Source organism: Pleurodeles waltl, chromosome 8, assembly GCF_031143425.1.
Source record: "Pleurodeles waltl isolate 20211129_DDA chromosome 8, aPleWal1.hap1.20221129, whole genome shotgun sequence".
NCBI classification, from domain to species: domain Eukaryota; kingdom Metazoa; phylum Chordata; class Amphibia; order Caudata; family Salamandridae; genus Pleurodeles; species Pleurodeles waltl.
The window spans coordinates 1,191,897,787-1,191,919,459 of NC_090447.1; the positions used below are offsets into that span (position 1 = coordinate 1,191,897,787).

General features: G+C 44.1%; 1 protein-coding gene across 3 annotated transcripts in view; it reads left to right on the plus strand.

Annotated features, from left to right (window-relative positions):
* The window catches only part of ATP7B (ATPase copper transporting beta), a 515,812-nt gene that overhangs the window by 194,389 nt on the left and 299,750 nt on the right, over window positions 1-21,673 (plus strand). The gene's annotated exons all lie outside the window — the stretch shown is intronic.

Genomic DNA, 21,673 nt, shown 5'->3' on the forward strand with positions numbered 1-21,673 from the left:
TGGTCCACTGTGATGCTGTTTAATCAGGCCCGCTCTCTCCTCTCCCTGAGGGCTGCAGGCACAGGGAAGGGTCCAGCCTGCAAAGGAAAGCAGCTCCGACACAGGGCAGCAGTCAGAAAGGTAGACTCTCACCTTTCCCTTTCCAGTTGCGGATCTGCCCGACTCACTGCTACGGGGGCCCCTATCACTGGCGTATGGCACCTCTGCGACCCTCTTAGGACCCCTCCACTCATAGCCTTAGGGCTCCACAGGCTGCCCTAGAGCCACCAACCACCTCTTCACCTTTCGCACCCCGGGGGTATCAGCCACCGCACCTCACCGACCCCAAGGCACGCACAGATGCTGGCTTTTGTGGCCATTGGCTCCTTACTATGCCTTTCATGTCTGCCGCATAATCCACATCATCAGAGCCTCTAGGCGCCATCTGCCATCTTTTCTCAGGCCCAGAGGGGAAGCCGGGGCACCTCCTCTCCACTGTCAGGCGATCCTCCTCTCTTCAAAGCACTTTTTTTCTCTGTGGTGGCCATCGCACATAGGACTGTCACTTATCCATGTGCCCACTTAGATTTTTTATTGGATTGGGGGTTATATTCTTCAGGCAGTGGTAGAGCTCTCCAAACTATATTCCTATACAAAACAAAATATTTATTTAGAAAAACTTGTTGCAAAACAGAGGTATCTTTTATTGAGAAACATGCTCACAAAAAGGCTGTAATTATTATTCATACTCAGCCTGTACACTGCAGACCTCTAGAGGGAGTGTGGAATCCTTGTGTGAAAGATGGTATTGTGAAATTAAGCAAAGTGTGTTTACATGGTGATCATAGTCACATCCATACTCAGGGCCACTTACCCAGCTTGCGGAAAAATTCAGGCTTCATGGTCCAAAATGGGTGGCATCTCCTCTGTAGTCATACACTACTCATATAGCAAATAACCAACTTGTCAAAGAAAATATTCATTGAAAACTCTCATATCTGAGCCAGACTAAGTAGTAGTAATATGGTTTGATGAACTATTGATGGAAGAACAGAAAGTCTTTACTAACATTTAGTCGTTCATGTGCTAGTTAAAATGTAAACATCTAAGTGAGTTAGAAGAATAAAATCACCATTTCAAAAAGAGATAACACAAACATTTTTAATGAATAGACAGACAAACAAGACACCCTCAGTACTCCACCATGGGAAATATACAAGTGCAAGTATGAAGGCAAGTAATCCGGTAATGAGCTCACATATTACTATTCTTATGTGATTATGTGATTGGCTTTTAAATCCGTGCATAGTGGGGACAATAAACAACAGAGTCAAGACTACAATAAAGTGTAGCCGCTATATATCTACCCGAGAACTTACTTTGTCAAGAGGTAGATGCTGTCCTTTCTACCTACAGTATCTCCATACTGCTGTATTCTAGAAGAAACACAGAAACTGTGGTCTCTTGTGGGATGTTTCAGCATTACCTGAACTCACACAATAATTTCATAGTTATATAGTCATAACTCACTAGTAATTTAAAAATGGACTTTAAAAGCGGATTTTGATCCCTCAACTTCAGTTGAGGGACCAAAATATACTTTTACAGTCCATTAATTAATTACTAGTGAGTTATGACTATATTACTATGAACTAATTTTGTAAGTTCAGGTCTTTGAGTTTGTTTCACTGTGTATAGCATTGTAAACACGTACTCCAATCCTCATGAGCGTTAGTACTTGTACATCATATGGATAATATGTATGGATGCACGTAGGTGATGTAATGCGGAAACATCCTAAAAAGAATGCGGTTGTGTTTCTTTCTTCTAGTATACGGCAGTACGGGGTACTGTAGGTGGAAAGGATGGCATCTACCTCTTGACAAAGTAAGTGCTCTGGTAGATACATGGAGGCAACACTCTATTGTAGTTTTAACTCTAATTATGACTCATACTATATACAGAGAGGTCAACAGAGGAGAAAGTAGGCAAAACTCTAAAAATACATAATTGCCATGGGAACCTCTCCCCTTAAAAAGAAGATATCCTCAAAACTAGATCATTGATAGGGAGTGGTGTCCCGTCTATAATTGCTGCCAAAGAGTAATCTCCTGAATGTTCTTGTCAGCATGTGTGGCTTAGAGGTTAAGGTTTACAGCAGTGAGGTGTAATACTACAAACCTGCTAGCATTACGTTCTTTCCAAGGAAGGAAAGGCTAGTGGTGGTTAGTGAATGTTGGTGCCATGTGGTAAAAGGCTTTGCATCTGTGGAGAAAGTACTATGTAACATTATTAGACAATAGAAGTACATTTCCCAGGAATCCTTGAACTCTCATTGTTTGGAGATTGTGGTAGTCATCTTGCATCACTTGGTTAACTTTCTGTGTATTTCACTGTTCCTTGCTAGGCAATCAATTGTGCTGCAATGTTGCTGCAGCTGGAACATTGAGCTTGGATTGTAGTTTTCCTTTACAGAAGTACATGGCCATGATTAATTACTGGAGGACAGTTTGGAATTCTGAGGAGTATGCAGAACTCAAGTCATGTTAAAAGGAAGCAGACATTGAGCTACTTATAAATTTGATTTAAACAATGCAACACAACAGAAAAAATGAGGTTCACAAACTCTGGGTCCCTTTTTGTGAAGGAATAGGAAGGTATATGCACAACAATCTTTTAAATAATCTTGATATATGTGTGGTTATATGCAAGCTAGACTATCATGCCAGTTAGAAATTTAACTCTATCATCTCCCAGGAGTAATTTCTCTGCAAAGTAGAGGTTTCAGAAATATCATTTTCACTTCAAGGAAACAGTTCATTATATAGGCTTATGCTTTAGAGATCCACATTGACCTGCACACATCCTCATTCAGCAGTGATGAGCCAAAGCTGTGGTATCCAATGTCTCTTACACCAGTCTCTTTTCCCCATTTTTACAATTAGCCTGAACATTCTTACTGTATGAGGTAGATGGTGCAAGTTGTTAGATCCAGAGTACACAGCTAGTGCTTTCTGACAGATTGTGTACTCCATGTTGTCATTCTCCCTGAGCAATAGATTGTACTATCTTTCAAATAGCGGATGTTGTAACTAAATTACAGCAGCAAAGCAGGTCAGTGAGTGCTATAGTCATAATTAGTAGCAGTTAAATAGGACATGGATATCAAGTTGAAGACAAACCTCCTATTCAGGTACCTTTACTCTCAGATCCTAAGAAAATTGGTCCTTGGACACTACCACCTCTGCTATGCGACACGCATGTAGGTTTCTTCTATGGTAAGTCTTCTTATGCTCTTACTGTCAGGTTTTTTATGGAGACCCAAAAAAATTTGCATTAGTTCTTAATTAGTGACAGTTACACTTTTTGTGTATGCCAATCACATTTCGGAATGGTCAAACTAGGGTGGCCTTTACTTTGTTGTATTTAAGTGTGAATTTTCCATATTGGAGTATTATATTAATTGAAAGAAATAATACCTTGCAATATAGTTTTTCCAACTTTGTGAGCAGATCTTTACACAATGAGTTATTAATTTGGAAAGATTCCACCAAGACCTGTTAAGCTATGTTACCACATTCAATCACATGGTGGTTGAGACTGGTTGGCCAGAAGACAAAAAATCATTATTATTCTATCAAGGGCTTAGAAGTGAATTTAAGTACATCTTGGAACATGTTGTGAATCCTTCTATAAAGTGTACTGAGCTCTTAGATTTAGAGGTGCAGTTAGACCATTTATCTGAACAATGTTTAGAGAAAACCAAAGTATTAGAAGTTGGGTCTTTGTCAGATGAGAACAGAATCACAAAACCCTCAGAACACATGCAGTAAAGCAGTGTGAGAGGCTCTATTTCAAAAGAAGAGAGATAAAGAAGGTGTACTCAGAATCTATGCTTAAATTGCTTATATTACATACGGTGTGTTCATTTTATAAGCCTGGATCAATAAACAATCAAGCATAGGTCAAATTAACCTAGGAAAGACAGCAACTGACTGATAACTATATTGCTCAACAATGAAAGGAACTACCTTATTGAGGTGAAGAAATTAAGTTCTGAAATTGGTTATAAATACTATGCGGTTGTCAGGTTTGACTAATGGGAATAGCAAGTCTTCAATGTCAATCCCAAACTTCACCCCAGATATAACTTGAAAAGGTTTGATGGAACCTGTTTCTGAGAATATATTCACAAGGTTGAATAGAGGATGTTATGGCGGTGTGAGAAAGATCTGGAGTGGGCTTCATTGGAACTCCCACTGGGTTGTCGCAGTCACAGAATATTGCAGTATGGTTACAGTATGGTCTCACAGTTCGGAAGGTAACAACTAAGTAGGCTGAGTATTGCTATAAACACCATGGAGATGTGGGTCTCTGGTTATGTAGGAATTGGAAGGGATTGCTTGGAATGTTTTGCTTGAGCATCCTAATGCCACAGCCTAATGTTTAGTTATATTTCCATTTATTTCTGCATATTTGGTAACCAGAACATTCATTCTACCACTCTTTGGCTGTAGTAATTCCTGAATGCCCTGGATGCCCTGCTACCTAAATATTATAACATAAAGAAAGCCTTTTGAAGATCTTGATGTTTATCTTGGATCATTTCTTTAAAGAAATACTCCAGCTTCATATGTGCATGTTGATTGAACTCCTAATATTGATGAACTGGATGAAGTAAAAAAAAATCTGCTTCTTGGTTCCTTGACAAGGCATCTGCAGTCCCATGACTTTTACCAGGTCTATAAGGAATTTATATGATTTAAAAAACCCGAAATTCTTGTGATCCATCCACACAATCATTTTATGCATGGCACCCTCCAGGTAATGCTTCCATTATGTGAAGGCTTTTGAATAGCCAACAACTTCAATCATAGATCAAGTAGTTCTTTTCTGTTGGGTTAACATTCAGGTATAAAAGGAGGTTAAATGTAATTCATCAGTTATTGGATGTCTCTGAGGTTAAATGGCTTCCAGTGCAAAGGCTGAATTATCAGCTTTTACAATATATTGTCTGGTACTGGTAATATCTGAGATTAGGAGCAGATGTAAAATCTTCTTTCAGCACCTGGAAGGCCTTTTATTGTTCTCTACCTCATACAAAATGCACTCTATTCTTGTGATTAGAATAACTGTTTTGGAGAACTCTATGATGACTCGCCTGTAAAAGTTTGCAAACCCCAATGCTTTTTTGTTGCATAAATTCTGTTTATTGTGAGCTTTTCAAAGGTATATAAAACAAATAAAGGACAAGATATCGACTTTATGCAACGTATTAGTAATTCAGTTTATGCCTGATAAAGCCGGCTGAGCCACAGTACATTTTATACAAAGAAATACAACATGAAAGACTGACAAGGGGGGGGGAACAAGTGAGGGAGCCTGGGCTGGTCCTGAGTTGGGGCCACCAGGCACAAGTTGATAGTGTGTGACCAAGGTATACGTGATATCGTTGTCTATTGCCAGTTGGAGGTCTCATGAAGGGGTGATCCGGGGAAAGGCGTTTATAGAGAGTGTATGTCTGTGGCATGCAAATGAATAATGTTCAGGTTGGAGGGGGGATGGGGAGTGAGGTGAACGAGTAGGGATTAGGCCTCTCTAAATATGTGGATGATATCTCTTTTGCTACAGGTATGCGATGTACTGATGTTGGGGTAATGTTCTCCCTAGAGGATGTATTCAAAGTCCCTTGCTGCAGGTGGGAGGGTGCATAGACTGGGCTTTTGGAAAATTAATTATTCCAGGCGATACATGTGGTCTATGAGGGGTTGCCATTGCCACATGAATCTTTTTCCTGAGCCTGAAAATGTATGAGTCATGTGCTCCATTGCTAAAATATGCCATAGTTTCAAATCAGGATGCAATGGGCAAAGCTTTAGAGGATTTCCAAGCAAGAGAGATAAGTTGCTTTGCCGCTCCTGTCATTTGTTGTGTCAAATACCACTCTGTGTACGTCATTGCATGTAAGGCCGGAGGGTGAAGTCCGAGAATGATTGCATGGTAGTCCATGGGAATAGGATTCCCTAGTGTATCTTTTATATGGCTGAGGAACTCCTTCCAAAATATGGTTAAGTGTGGGCATGACTACCATGCATGTTGGAGGTCTCTGGGGTCGGGCCACATCTCCAGCACTTGGGAGGCAATGCAGAATAGATGGTGTGCAAGCGGGCCGGGGTGTAGTACCATTGTGTCATAAGTTTGCAGGCAGTTTCCCTTTGGGAAATGCTGCAGAATGTCGTTGGGATGTCACGCCATATGGTCCCCTAATGCTTCTGGGTAATGCTTTGAGTATGGGTGGAATCTCATTGCCTTTTGTACAGATGGCTTGGAGCAATGCAAGATTGTTGGAAGACATCATACATTTTAGAGATTAGGCCGCAAGTGCCCTCAAAATTTTGGACTAATGTTTCAAAGGGGGTGAATGAGCAAGTGGCAGCCTCCATGTTAGTAGGGTATAACACCCAATGCCATAATTGAAGGTATTGCAAGCGAGTTGTTTCAGGGAGTTGAAATTCCTTTTGGCATTCCTCACAAGGTTTAATGTTGTTTCCCTGGAAGAGGTCCTGTAAAGTTTTACAGTCACTTTTAATCCAGTCCAGGAATGAGTCTCAAAGGAGTGCGGGCATTAAGTCTTGGTTGCAGGCGATGGGAGTGTCTGACGATGAGAATGTGGTAAGGTTTATGCGCACTGAAATTTTGTCCCAGATATCTAGTACTGTGGGTGTCGGAGCTGCTATATAGGCACTGCGTGGGCGGGAGTGTTTAGGTAGTTATCCCAAATCTCATAGTGGCCAACAGGCAACCACCAATCCATGTGTGCCCAGTGTTTCTTCCTCTCCTTAACCACCCACTCCGAAATGAATCCTAGGTGGGCAGCCCAGTAGCAGTCTTTGATGTTAGGGCACGCTAGACCACCTTTATTTCTGGTTAGCATAAGCAAGGCGTTAGATATATGAGGTAGTTTCCCTTGCCACATAAACGTGGGGAGTTCTCCCTGGAGTTTGCATATGTCTTCTGATGGGATGGGCATAGGGAGTGATTGGAATAAGTACAGCAAACTGGGGAGGATGTACTTTTGAAGTGCAATTATGCGGTCTAGGCAGGAATTATAAACTGGTTTCCATCCGCAGAAGTCTTCTAGGATATTTTCTCGTAGGGATGGTAAATTCGATTGCGACCATGTGGAGAGGTCATTAGTGATGTTAATGCCCAGGTATTTAATGGAGTTTGATGCCCAAGAAAATGGGGTGGTCTTTTGGAGGTTAGTGAAGGTATCAGGAGGGATAGTCAAATTAAGTGCTTGCGACTTGGACATATTAATTTTGTAGCCAGATACGCTTTCCAATTCTTGGAGCACACGGTTCACAGCCAGGACGGAAATAAGTAGATCATTTAAAGCCAAGAGAAGGTCATCCACGGAAAGCAAGAGTTTATGATCCTGCCTTCGAAAAGGGATGCAGGTTATGTCTGGGGCTTGCCGTATGCCAGTGGTCAAGGGTTCTACTGCCAATGCAAAGAGTGCGTGGGAGAGGGGACATCCCTGTCTGGTGCCCCCCTGTAGAGGGGAAAGGGCCGGGAGGAGCGGCCATTGACCTGGATTTTCAATGTGGGTGCGATGTACGAGGCCATGATTTTACTAATCAAGGCGGGCCCTAGGCCTGTTTTGGCAAGGACCTTGTGGAGGTAGGACCAGCTCACCCTGTCCAAGACCTTCTCTGCATCTAATGAGAGCAAGAGCGCCGGGATGTTATGTCAGCAGGCTTTTTCCACCAGATGTGCGAGTCATCGGATATTGTCTGGGCCGTGCCTGTGTTGAATAAACCCCACTTGGTCAGGGTCTATGAGTCCTGGAAGAAGGGCCTTGATACGGTTTGCAATCATTTTGGAGCATATTTGCACATCAGTGTTGAGTAATACTATCGGGCGGTATGAAGAGCAGAGGGTGGGGTTCTTCCGAGGCTTCAGGACCTGAGTTATTTCAGCGTGGTACATGGTTAACGTAAGGCCGGTAGGCCTAGAGAGAGAGTTATAGAGCATGAATAGGTGCTCCCATAATTAGGAGAAAAAGATTTGCTAAAAAGAGGGCGTAAGGCAGACAGGGCCAGGTGTTTTCTCATTTGGGAGCATTTATGGGCTCTACGTAGCTCGTCAGCGCCGAAGGGCTTTTCTAAGTCTTGGGCTGTTTCCGGCTCTAAAGATTGCAAAGGGCAGTTTCTGAGGTATGCCTAAATGGCCTATGGGTCTTCACCCCCAGAGGCATGCAAATTTTGGCAAAGGTAGTGGAAGGCATCTTGCTTGTCCTGCTCACGTATGGCCCAGTCAGCTTCCTTCGTGCGGATCTTAGATATATGCGATTTAGCTTGTTGGTATCTATGTCTACGCTCTAGGAAGGTGCCTACCTTGTCCCCGACATCACAGAATTTCTGTTTTAGTGTAAGTAGGGAACATTCTGCGTAGTTGGTGTGGAGCAAACAAAGTTGTCCCCTGAGTAGGGCTAGCTGCTGTTTTGTTCGTTTTGTCAGATTACATTTATCAGCTTGTTTGAGTGAATGGATTTACCGGTGAGGTTGTTTTCAAGAAGGTGGGCTTCCCGCGCCCCAGCGCTAGCTACAGTAGAGATGGTGCCCCAGATGATATCCTTGAAGCCATCCCATAGAGCGTGAGGTGGGATGTCAGGGAGAGCATAGAGTATGAAATAATTGGTGATAGCATCTTCAGGGGTTGCTCTGTCACTGGGGTCTTGGAGAATTTGGGGGTTGGAGTAGGAGCCAGCACAGAATAGCATGGGGGTGTTCAGGATGCGGTGTCCAGAGAAATATCTGAAATGCGTGCAGTGGCTAGAGCTGTGAGGAGGGAGTGGGATATGAGTAAGTAATCAATGCGTGAGTAGGAGAAATGTATGTGGGAGTAAAATGAGTAGTCCCTGACATCGGGGTGCAGATAACACCATGTGTCCACTAGGCCAGCTTCGCTTATCTTCTACTTGAGTGAAAGTGTGCAGTGCGTCGATCTACGGAAGGGTCCCAGACAAGGTTAATATCTCCCACTATAATAAGTTCCCCAGGGGTGCTCTTAAGTTGGTCTCCTACTACCCTTGTAAGAAAGGTCTCTTGTGATTGGTTTGGGGCGTAGAGGTTCAGACAGGTAAGCATACATTTGCTTTTTGCAATCATCAGTTTAAGGAATCTTCCCTCTGGATTTCTGGTGAGTTTGAGCATCTTAGGAGAGAGGTCCCTTTTAAGAAGTATAGCAACTCTTGATATTTTCGTGGGTGAGGGGCCCCAGTGTTGGTCAGGATATCTGAGGTGTGACATGCAGTGACAGTCGCCTTATGTTAGGTGGGTCTCTTGTAGGAAAATTACATCTGGGTCACTTTGAAGCAGATAGCGCCACACTTGACGTCTTTTGTTAAGGGAGTTCAGCCCTCTAACGTTAAGGTAGATACATTTGGTAGGGATATCAACAGCCATTGCCAGTCTTAAAAGTTGGTTGTGGGTGGGAAAGTTTGTACCCCTCAAATTGGGTGTTTATGAAGAAGCTGCATGAAGAGAATGTACCAGTGAGAGATATGGTGAGGAGCGAGTGTGCCTATGATCAGGGAGGTTAAAGGGGACTGAACTTGGCCAACAGGGCCAGAACTAGCAGGGTTCTCCACCCGAGGCCCAGTGGGGAGAACTGCCAGGGCACTTTGGGGTGTCAGAAGTGGAGTGGAGAAGTGTGGCACAATGGTTAGAGCGGCAGACCCTGATGCAGAGATCTGGCCCGGGACCAGGGTTCAATTCCCACCTTGGTGGGTCTTGGGCTCAATTCCCTTGGACCAGATAATTCTTGCCTTGGTGCCTAATCTAATTAAAGGGTCCCACTCTGTAACTCTGGGCAATAGCTTGCTTAATCTCCACAATGGCCCTCACAGCGCTTGGATGCCTAGCTTCACCCTGGGGCTGTCCAGGAGTGGGTGCCTCACAGGGAAAAGCCAGGAGGGGTCCCACAGCGGTATGCGTACAGCGCCTTGAGACCCTAACGGGTGAGTAGTGTGCTATACAAGTGCAAAGTTTACAGTTTTTTTAAGTTTAACCCCATTAAGAGTCGTCCCATGAAGAGGGGTGTGGACCCACCTCGAGGGTGGGAAGAAAAGGTTAGAATGAGAGCAACGCAGCACTTTTATACAAAATTCTTTAGTGGATAGCTCAAACTCTGAAGCATGGGCCTTGCGTTGAGTAGCCTCAGCAACCCAGAATATCCTCTGAGCCTCTTGTGCATAGTGAGGGAGGTCTGTATTGGTGGGAGTCCGCAGACTCGCTATAGGCTGCCTGGGGCCAGCTGTGGAGATTCCTGCTTCAGACTTTGTAAGTGGGCAATTATAGCTTCTTTCGCGGCGGTAGAGGCCTCTGCTGCCTTCGCAGGGCCCATAGATGTACGTCATATAGTTCGCCAAGCTGGATGTCCAGTGCCAGTATTCGAAGACTGCGGGGACCTGGGAGGGCAGTCCTCAGATCATCAGGCAGTCCCAGGATCCACTTTGCTTCTCGTAGGGAGCGGGCTCTGCATTTTTGGTCATTCATTTGGGAGGCTATGCCAAAGGGGTGCAGCCATTGGTATTTGATTCCCTGGTCTCTCAGTGCTGTTGTGATTGGTTAGAAGTCCTATCGCTTTTCAAGTGCCAAAGGGGAGAGGTCTTGAAATATCTGGATAGTGTGCCCTCGGTAAACAATGTCTGCCCATCCTCCAGCCGCTTTGAGGATGGCCTCTTTTCCTGGAAGAAGTGTACATGGGTTAGGATGTCCGGAGGAGAGTTGGAGTTAGTTGCAGAGGAAACGTGGTGGGCCTTGCCCAATAGTAGGGTTTAGTTTGCTTCATTGCCTCTGAGGGCCTGAAAGAGATTTTGAGTGAAGGTGAGTATATCATCTCCCTCTGCACCCTTCGGTATTCCCCTTAAGCGTAGATTTTTTTGCCTGCTGCGATTTTCTAAGTATCAAAGCACCTCCGCATGACCTCCTGGTCCTCTGCTCTGGCATCAATGGTGCGTTCCAAGTCATTAACCCTGCCGCTTACTACTGTTTTTTTCTCAGTCCATGGAAACAACTTTTGAAGTCAGATTTGAGTGATGTGACTTCCTGTTTAATGTCGCTGAGGAATCGCTCCAGTCCTGTGTGATACTGGGGCCCAGTGGGTGGGGTGATAGTGGGAAGTAGAGTTTTCCGTCTTGCTACCCATTTCCACCGGAGAGGATTTAGACCATAAAGAGATCAACAAGCTTCTTTCAGCAGCCTTTCCGTGTAGCATTACAATTCCTGGTCTAGAGTTCAATAGGTTATTGAGATGGGTGGTCAAGCTGCCACTGGCCGGTGGAACTGGAGACAGATCATCTGTACAAATGACAGCAAACAGACTGTATGTGACAGCTCAATGGACTACTCTTACTATATGCTTGGCAGCTGGGCAGGTCTTATTGCAGTGGACGCTGTCAGGTCTCTGATGTTAAGAGTGGTCTTCTTAGACTCTGTACTTGAGATGGGAGATATCCTGAGAACCTCTGTGTGTAGATCCTCGCTAAGCCATTTCAGCTTAATTGCAAATTTCTACCTGTTATAGTGGATGAGAGAGGGCGATGGGTCCCAAGACCAAGGGGGTAAACCAGTTAAGGGCAGTGCACTTGCAAAGGTGTGCAAGGTCCAGGGTTGCACAGCAAGAAACTAAATCTTAGAATCAAGTTGGTGCGAGTGGCGCACTTGAAGGGCCTCTCACAACTGGCTGAGTAGGGTTTTCCACAGCATATGTCTTCGATAATAGTGGATTCGTTGTGCCTCTTATTGCCAGCTATTGTCAAGTGGTGGAATTGGAGAGTTCTCAGTTGGTTTACTCTGAGGGTTGTCAGCTAGTTGCGGCTATGACAGATTGCAAGGCGTATTTTCGCAGTTCCTCCACCATTGATCCCGGCCTCTCTGCAGTGCAGATAAGGTTTTGCCAATCATGGGGAAATGGCAGTCCGTTTCTTCCCAGTCCGTATGAAATAGTTACACTCCAGTGATTGGATGGCCTGTAATTTTAAGATTTTGATGGAGGCTGATGGAGCTCACTGGCAAAAGCTTTTGAGCCCTAAGGGGCCCGTTCAAGAATTGTGTTGGCGCAGTGTAGTGGTTGGAGATGTTTTTACCCTCTGTGCTGGGTGTCCCCCTTTGTATACTTAGTGCCTCAAGGGAATGGTCTACAGAGGTGCTGCTCCTTGGTCTGTGTTGGTATATGGCCTGCAGGCATAGGGTGAACTAGGCCCCCCAGTCAGGACTTTGTTGAGGGTGGGGTGTTGAAGGCCCCAGTAGGGGGGAACAAACGAGCACTGGTTAGATGCAAGGAGTGTTGATTGAGGCCGTGGTGACTCTCTAAAGAATTAGTTGTCCAGCGCTGAATAAGAGTGCTGTCAACGGAGCGCCCACTAATGCTTTGTGAGCAAGGTCTTGAAAGGAGTAGTCCACCCCGCTGGCTCTAGGCAGTCGCTGATGGGTCACAGGCCAGGAGGGAGCATCTGGGCCCCCCTATGCTGCTGGGTAGGTGCGTATGGGGGCGGTGCGGCACTTACCACGTTTCTTAATCCAGGATGGGCCCAGGAATGTACGGCTGCATTGCCCCATGGTGTTTAAGGCCACCTTCCCACCGCAGGTTTCAGGAGCTCAGCTCCAGCAGAGGATAAGGCTGGGAGGTGTGTACGGTGTTGCGAAGGAGGCCCTAGGCTTCCCTGTGGCTTCTCTGTCTGGAGAAGATGGTGGCGGTCAGTGGCTTCTCCCCATGGCATGCTCCTCCTCCCGGCCCTTCAGCAGTTGGGCCAATCAAGAGGGCCCGGGTGGAGAAGAAAGCTCAAAGAGGTGAGGGAGTCCGATCACAGTAATTGGCAGCAGGACAGGGGCCCCAGGGGCAGCTGGCATTATGGCATTACTGATGGGCCACTCAGCTGTCTGTGCAAGATGGCAGATGCCTCCTTCCTCCGGCACTTGGGCCGGGTCTCCAACAGATTAGGGCCATAAATTTAGTTGGGGGGGGGGAGGGCTGTAGTAAATGTGAGGTGATAGTTTTGCAGGGAGTCCGGGGGCTCCGCTTCACCCGGCATGCTCTTTTCCTTTCTGTTGAGGCCCAAGGAGAGTTGGAGCGCAAGCTCTGTGCATCTCACTCCATCGGCAGTCAGTCTACGCCCCCAATACTTTTTTAATCTGCTTCACATTTTGAAGTTAAGGCTATCCCAATACAGCCTATACGTTTCCTGTAACCATCTGCTCAAAAATATGACAAATCCTTAGAAAGTAATGGATGGCATTTCAGAGCAACATTTTATTAACTTGCCATAGAAGGATCAAAGTCTTCGTAAAGCCTTGTTCACCTATTTTAAATTTCAGATAAGGAATTTGAAAAGATCAAGATATCATCCAAATATATTACAACAAAAGAGTTGAGTATATCTTGAAAAATATAATTACTTTTTCAAACAAAAGTCAAATTGCATTACCAAATACTTAGAATGAACATATATGGGGTTGGATGCTGTCTTCCACTCACCATCTTCTTTTATATAAAAAAAATGTTTACTTCTTGTAAATCAATTTTGGTGAACATTTGACTTATTATTCACCTGTTATAAGAACACCAAGATCAAAGGCAAAGGATGGCAGTTTTTTGTGGTTAATTGGTCTAGTTCATGGAAATGCATACAAAGGTTTGTAGGTTCCATGAAAAAGATAGAGGAGCTCCACCAGCAGAGGTGAAATGCCTTATGGATACTCTCTGTAAATGCTCATCCAAATAATATCTGAATACCTGGTTTCCTACTAGAGTAAGTAGATAGATTTTTCCATGAGGGACCTTGACTATTGGTACGTGACCAATTGCACAGTCATCACTACAGTGTGGAGGTAGTGTGCCAGCTCCCTTTTGACTAAAACATAATCTAAAGATGGATAGGGTTCCGGCATCTGATTTTCTTGTTTCTGATTTTGCTCCCACACTGCATTTCAAAGGCTGCCTACTTTGTAAACCAGAATGTGGAATGTAGTGTTAATGCCAAAAGGTGGAGGTGAAATAAAATATTCTCCCAATCAATCTTTGAAGCTTACAACCAGAGCCAGGCTGTGCCCATAGCCACACTGAAGGCAAGAGCATCAATCAGATTCAAAGGGATAACGTCAGTGTGTCCGACATCTGTGGCCATGATTACTTCCTGCGTTTACAACAGCACATACACTGAGGTTAAGGGAGCACCATCAATTCCTTGGATAGCCTCTGGTTTTTAATTCTTCTGTAGTGGGAGATCAGTCTTAGTGTGAAATATTTGGTCCATAAAGCAAGCGGTTGTTCCACTATCCCATAAAAGCATGCAGGGAAGTGGGCTTGTAGGTGTAGCAATCATTATTTCCAACAAGAAAAATTATCTTGTCCCCAGCAAGATCTTGTCTACGAATCTCGCAAACACTTAATTTGCTGATCAGGGTTGGGCTTTGGCATTTCCTGCCAGCTGTGTGCAAGATTTCTTTTGGCCACAATATTGTCATAAACCTTATTTTATTTACTTACCTTTTCTTCTCTGGTAAACTTTCTTTTTACAAAATCGCTTTGCATAGGTTCATTTATATCTGTTCCCTTTGCTTCTTTGTAAGCTACGATTTCAGGAAGGTCCCGATATCATGCCCGCATTCAACTCAATTAATGTTTTGGTAGTTGTGCAACAGTTAGCTGTTGATAATATTTATGTTTTTACTTTGCAAAGGTTTTAGTTAACCATGCATGAATAAAGTAAAATAGACTAAAACTGGTGAAGAAATTAGGAGTATGACTACTGCTTCATGTTGTATTTCTGGCCTAAATGGGCTTCTCTGAGCATCAGGAAAGCCAGCTTCCAGCTGAACCATAAGGATATGAGGGTCTGGGGTCTGCCTATCTGCTTTGAACTTTCATTCCTTGAGACAGGGAAGTAAAAAGACAAAGAACAGCTGTATTTAAAGACATCTGGCCAGAAAAAAATCAACAGGGGCAGTGGAAATTGCCCTTTTGGCTGCGGTCCTGAAGGGAAGTGGGGGAAAGCCATTTTCTTAATATAGGCTATGGGATAGCACCCATGGTGTATTCTGTGGAAGTTTCAAAATATTTGGACCACCAGAGAAGAAGTTATAGAAGAATTGCAAATTAGAAATATTTTTATCTCTAGAGGACCTGGACAAGGTGCTAAATGTACCTGATGAAGAGACAGATCTAAGAGGTAAGATTTACTGGCCTCTCATGCTTGGAGCTGTTTTGCCATACAATTTGAGATTCCATTGTTCTGGTAAAAAGAAGGTATTGACATTTGTGGAATCCTTCCCGAATATGGCTCCGAGACCTGTCCTGTCGATATATTTCGATCTTTACAAAAGTTTAAAATTATAACTTTGGAGAACTAGAAAAGGCACTAGAGTATGCCTGACACAAGGTTCGTCGCTACAGGGGCCAAGTTCACAGTATAATTATATTTTTACAACAAAGTTTCAGGCTCCAGCTCATTTGCAAGATCACTGTATATGGCTGTGTGGAGTCTTGCCTGAACAAAATTTCACCACTTCCAGTCCTGGTGAATTTTCACTTTCATGAAACTTACAACTATGGTAAACTTGCCTGACTTCATTCTGGTGCCAGCAGCTGCAGAGCGTGCCCAGGAGCTGGCCGTGGAACCATATAATATAAAAATAACACTGGATATTAAATGTTATGACGTTTATTCTGTGACCCTTAAGTGCTTTACTTTGGTGTCTTGCTTTCTGGTGGCCGAGTGGACAAAGGCATCCGTTATCAGGATCTGTGGGGGAACCCATGTTTGTGAGTTCTCCTCACAGCAGAAATTGTTTTATTTTTGTAATCGGGCATACATTTCCAGTCTGCTCCTGCCGCACCTAATTATTAAAGGTAAGCCACAGTGCAAACGGGGAAAGTGCACTTATGTTTAATTGAAGCCCAAGAATTTAAAACAAAAAATCAGTGGGTGGTGTTCAGTCTTGGCATCGGGTGACACCTCACCCCAGGAGTCCAAACAGTCTTTCTGACCCACCCCAAGGAGCCTAGAACCTGAATACTGGAGGCATCCCATGGCTCGTGCCCAGGGATCAAACCCAATTTCAAGACTGGCCTATGCCCCACATTAATCCCTGGTCTCTCGTGGACTTTCTACACTCTGGGGAAGGAAGAAAGGAGGTAAATCCTCTAGTCGTGCCCCTATCAGGCAGAAAGACTGTCTGGTGCCTGGGGTTGAGGGCTGCAGTCCAATCCCTGAATTGACAAGCCCTGCAACCCATTATCTTTATCACTTTTTTTCCTTAACATTCTGGTGGACGTTCCGACCACCCTGGGACAGGTAGGTTTAGCAGATATCTTCCAACCCAGTTGGGACTGAAAGCCCACCTGACTATCATGGAAAAAAATAAGAAAAGTAGTTGGGGTGCTGGACCATCTCAGCATCAGGCCCCACCCCAATTCAAGACTTTATTTGTGCCCTCGGGGAGGCAGAAGTAAATGGGGGGTAGGGGCGGTACCCCTCTTTGGCAGCCCAAATTAGAAAACTACACACAAAGAAATCCCAAAATATTCTCACTTACCAGGGGGAATGGCTGCAGTATTTGGGTTGTGGGTGAGCCAGCATGCTGGGATACCTATGATCCCTGGACATTTCTGAAACCAGAGACCCAGGGGAATTATGATTGTGTAGCTTGCACTGATCACAGCATGTGCTCACACCCAAAATGCCCTGTAAACATAAAAATGATGCCTAAAATGTCCACATTTCCTCTCTTTTTGCATGGCGGATGACGGCAGCCTTATGTTTCGGGGTTGGCCAACATCCAAGAAACTATACCAACCTTTGCCATTTCTGAACCCTGGATGGGCAGGAGAATCCAAGATGTGTGGTATGCTTTCTTACTCAGAATGCTCTGCAAGCATCAAAGTATATGTCAAAAAACCATATGTTTTTCAGGTTTATGACAGAAATCTCTGGCATTCCTGGCTAATGGACAAAGTCACACTATGTTCCCATACTTCTTCCAATAAACACACTACACCCCATGTGTGGGTAGACTTAACGCATTTTGAAGGAATGGATCAAAATTATAACAATGTAATGACCAAATCAACACTACATTGACTTCACATAGTCCAAGTTTTGACCGGTTTCTGTTTGCAGGCAACACACCAATTCACACAAGTGAAGTACTGTTTTTATCAAGAAAAGTGTAGGAACACTGTGTGGTATGACTTGTATCAATTCCCACAGACTCTGGAACGTTACCGCTCAGAAATGTGAGGAAATTGTTTGAAGTTTGCAGGGAATTCTGGATAAAATACCTCAACATTGCATTTTGGGGTGTTTTCTGGTGCAGGGAATAGGCCCATCCACACAAGTGAAGCTTCCGGTGAGATTGGCAAGAGAAAGCAGAAAGAAGGTCTCTCAGTTTCTAACCAAAAATTATATTGGGCCTAATTTACAAACTGTATTTGGCAGTACCTAAATTAGTACTTACCACAAATTAAAATTCACAAAACTACGAGTGGAAATCTCCACTCCACTGTCTTTTCTATTACTAATTAGTAGTAAATGTGGGAGAGACCAGTGGATGTGGCTGCTAAATTGAGAATGCACATTACTTAACAAGAGGGGATTATACAGGAGTAAGGATGGGTTTACGAAGGGACAGACGCCCACCCACAAATGTTGTTCTTCCCGAACTGCACTTCTAAAGTTACTATAGCCATAAAGGAGCTAAAGCAGTAGGAAATGTACTCCAGCTCAGACCAAAAGTACCTAATTAAATTAATTTAAATCAATTCTATAAAAACCTTTGGATTCATTTTAATACATAATAAATAAGTATTAACATTTTATTTTAGGTGGGATTTTTTTAAATACACGTTTATATTTTTAATATAACATAGTTTAAGTAGGTGAAGCTTTTTAAAATGTGTTCTATATATACAATTAACATATAAAAGTAATTTACTTTAATGTTTAACAAAAATGTTTCTACTATTTTTTTTTAAAGTTTATTAATGTTTTTACTTTTTACCATACATAGAGCGATCATCCACCCTGGTGGGGGAGAACTTTCTCTACACGTGAAAAGATTGTAATAGTAATTTTACACCTGCAAATTTGCCTCCGCCTCCTAAAAAATATGTATACACTTTATAGTGAATTGACTCGGAAATATTAAGCAGCCAAAAGCAGTAAATTTACTACAAAGTGTAGGAGTAAATTTATATGTGTAGATGTATTCGTGGGAAGATTTACCTTTGAAACATTTACGTCATGGTGAGCAGTTTGTTGCAACTCCTCTCTTGTATATTGTAACCCCATGTAGGAATAAATATGCAGGCAGCTTGGTTATCACCTAAAGTAAAGCATTCTAAGGACATTGGGGGTCAAGTTCACACTGTAAGTAAGAACTGGCAATACCAATGCACACAGCTTTAATCTACTGAATTGCGAACTGAATTTGCTTATACCGCTATTTGTGGAAGAGAGGACACAGCACCACTATTACCTTTTGTGTGTAAAAGGCCGCTTTATTGGAGACAGGTGCACTTGCCCTGGCGTCCAGCCTCACAAAACGACATGCCTCACTGTACATAAGTTCACCTAAACAAAACGCTCCCCCCTCCCCTACCCTACCCTTAAACTTGCAGTTTGTTAAACCAGTCATCCTTTTTAACGTCTATTACCTTAGTAGTCCGTTGCTGCCATCTACCTATAGAAACTGCAAGTCTCCACCCCTTATCGCCAATTTGTTATCTTTGTTTACTCCAGTATTGGAACTTTCATAGATTCACATGCTTGAATCATTCCCCGTCATCGAGATGGGAGTCCCGGTATAATTTTCATAAGTAATGTTAAAACATATTGAAGAGAAAAAGGCCCTAGGCCTCTTCAATTTGATAGTCTATCAGAGTCATTTTGTGAAAAAGGACCAAACTTGATCCTCTACCAATCAGGCGACAGCACCCTTCAGAACCTCCTGAGAGAAGCTCTAGCACCTCAGATTTTCTACCGCACGTCGTGCTAGGGAGTCTCCTCAGAGCTCTGCTCTGTTTTCACACCTTTATTCAGCTCTTTTTCTCTCAGAGAAACTCATTTATTTGGATTTGTCAGCTATTTTTCAACTATGTCTGACAAGGAAAAGAAAAGTCTCTTTAGAGACTGCAAGACTTGTGGGAAGAAAAGACTTCATTCTGAAGATCCTCATCAAGATTGCATTTACTGCCTCTATCCAGATCATTCAGCCAAGGACTGTAAGATTTGCAGTACTTTTTCTTCTAAGACCTTAAAGGATAGAGAAGGCAGATTATTAATATGGCTGCAGAAAATGAAACATAGGAAGGATCCAGTTTCTGATTCTGAGAGTGAGGAATCATCAACATCTAAGAGATCAACTAAAAGGGCAAGATCACGCTCTAGATCTTCCTCACAAACCTCAAGGAAAGCCCTCAAAAAGACTGCCTCAGGGTTTTATAAGGGTCGCAGCCCATCATCTTCCCCAACTAAACTCTCAAGTAAAGAGGGGAAAAGACATTCTTCCAGTTCTGAGAGGCACAGGAAATCCTCATCTGTTCCACCATCTGTGCCTTTCAAAAAGCCATCTTCTGTGACTGGAAAAAAGGCCTCGTCGACGGATTCCCCTTCGACGGCACCGTTGGTGGGCGCATTGCCGACGACACCAGCTACTTTAGGTTTTCCATCGTCCACGGCTCCGTCGGCGACATCGTCGATGAGTACACCACCGTCGACGAGAACTACAACGCCGACTTCAGCGTCGACAACCGTCTACACCTCGTCATCGTCGACGGCGCTGATGTCAGTGTCAGCTTTACCGTCGACGACGACTTCGTCGACGGTAGACTCGTCGGCGAAGCTTGCTGCTATTAAAATAACGGTGCGTCCAGCGTCGACGGCACCGTCTACAACAAAGTCAGTTTACACGTCATCGACGACACTGTAGACGAGGGAAATATATAAAAAAAGAACAGAAAAATTAACTCCAACCCACACTTCACCTAGTAAGGTATCCTCCCTGGTACCAGTACATATTTTGGAGGGAGATGAAGATTCAGATGAAGATGGGCCTTTTGGAACAGCCCACAGCCTCTCTGAATTGAATGTAAAATATCAGGAAGAGGAGGAATATGAGGAAGCTTATGATCCCCAGGCTTCCTTGGAGCATCAGCAGTATCAACAGGGAACGTATATCCCTTCCGACCTGCTTACTGGCCTTAGAGCCATGTTGGTGGATTATAACAGAAGGTTTCCTCCACAAGGAGAACAGCCTCATCCATCGCCCATTTCTGGTCCTTCTACTCCACATCAAAGACCAACGTCTTTGCATCTCACAGATGTGGCCACCCCAGACATGACAATTCCCCAAGACACTGACATTTCAGAAGGAGATCAAGAAGAAGGAGAGCTCATAGATACTCACTCAGAGTGGGACGAGTATATTATTCCTGCTCCATCTTCTCCTTCTCATTCGAAGGTGGAGTCCCCACCTGAAGACATTGGAGGTTTTCACAATCTCTTAGAGAGGGCAGCCAAGCGTTTTGCATTACCGCTACCTACGAAGCAAACAGATTGTTTCCTTTATGATTTTAAAGAGCCCTTCCAGAAGTCTGTGCGCTCTATCCCGATGGTGAACTACTTGTGGGAAGAAGGCCTTAAAGTCATGACTAATCCAGCAACAGTCACAGCAGTTTTACCACGTCTGGATAAGAAATACAAAGCTCCTGATGATGCCCCAACATGCTTGACAGGCCATCCTCCTCCAGATTCGGTAGTAGCTCAAGCGGCTCAAAGAAGATCAAAAAATCCTTCTGCTCCGATTTCCGCGCCCCCGGATAAGGAGGGTAGAAGACTAGATAACATAGGAAAAAGATTCTCTTCTATGGCCAGCCTAGTGCTTAGAGCTGCCAACTCCTTGGCTATTTTGTCTCGATACGACAGACAGCTTTGGGCGGATATTGCACCTTTCATTAATCAACTGCCGGAAGACGTAAAATCAGAGGCAAATAAGACTGTACAAGAGGGTCAACGCACGTCTGCAGAGCTTATAGACTGTGCAATGGATATAGCAACCACTGCTTTCAGACAGCTTGCAGGTGCTGCTGTATTAAGAAGACAGGGCTGGCTCAAAGCCACCTCATTTCGTCCAAAAGTCCAGAATAAAATCTTAGACTTACCCTTTGATGGCCAAGCGTTATTTGGGAAACATGTTGACGAAGCCCTACAGTCAATTAAAACGGACACGGACACTGCAAGGTCACTAGGGACCCTGCAATATCGGAAATCGTCCTTTCGTCTTGGGGGGCGCGGCCAGCCCTCTTACAGAGGGGGATATCAACAACAGAGATACTCTTCCTATCCATCATCTTCACAACAATATCGCCCATACTATTCCCAAAGACAACCGACTCAACCAGCCTATAATAGACCGGCAGGCCGTGGACGCTCAACCCGCCCTGCTAAAGATTCAGCTCGTAGAACCTGATGTTTTCGAGGCGCCGGCTACGCCCAGTCTTCCTCCTGTCACCCTGGGCGGAAGAATTTCCTTATTTCTCAGTCAATGGCAAACCATTACGTCAGACAAGTGGGTCCTACAATTAGTGGAACGGGGCCATACTTTAGAATTTGTCCAGAAACCTCCCTCCA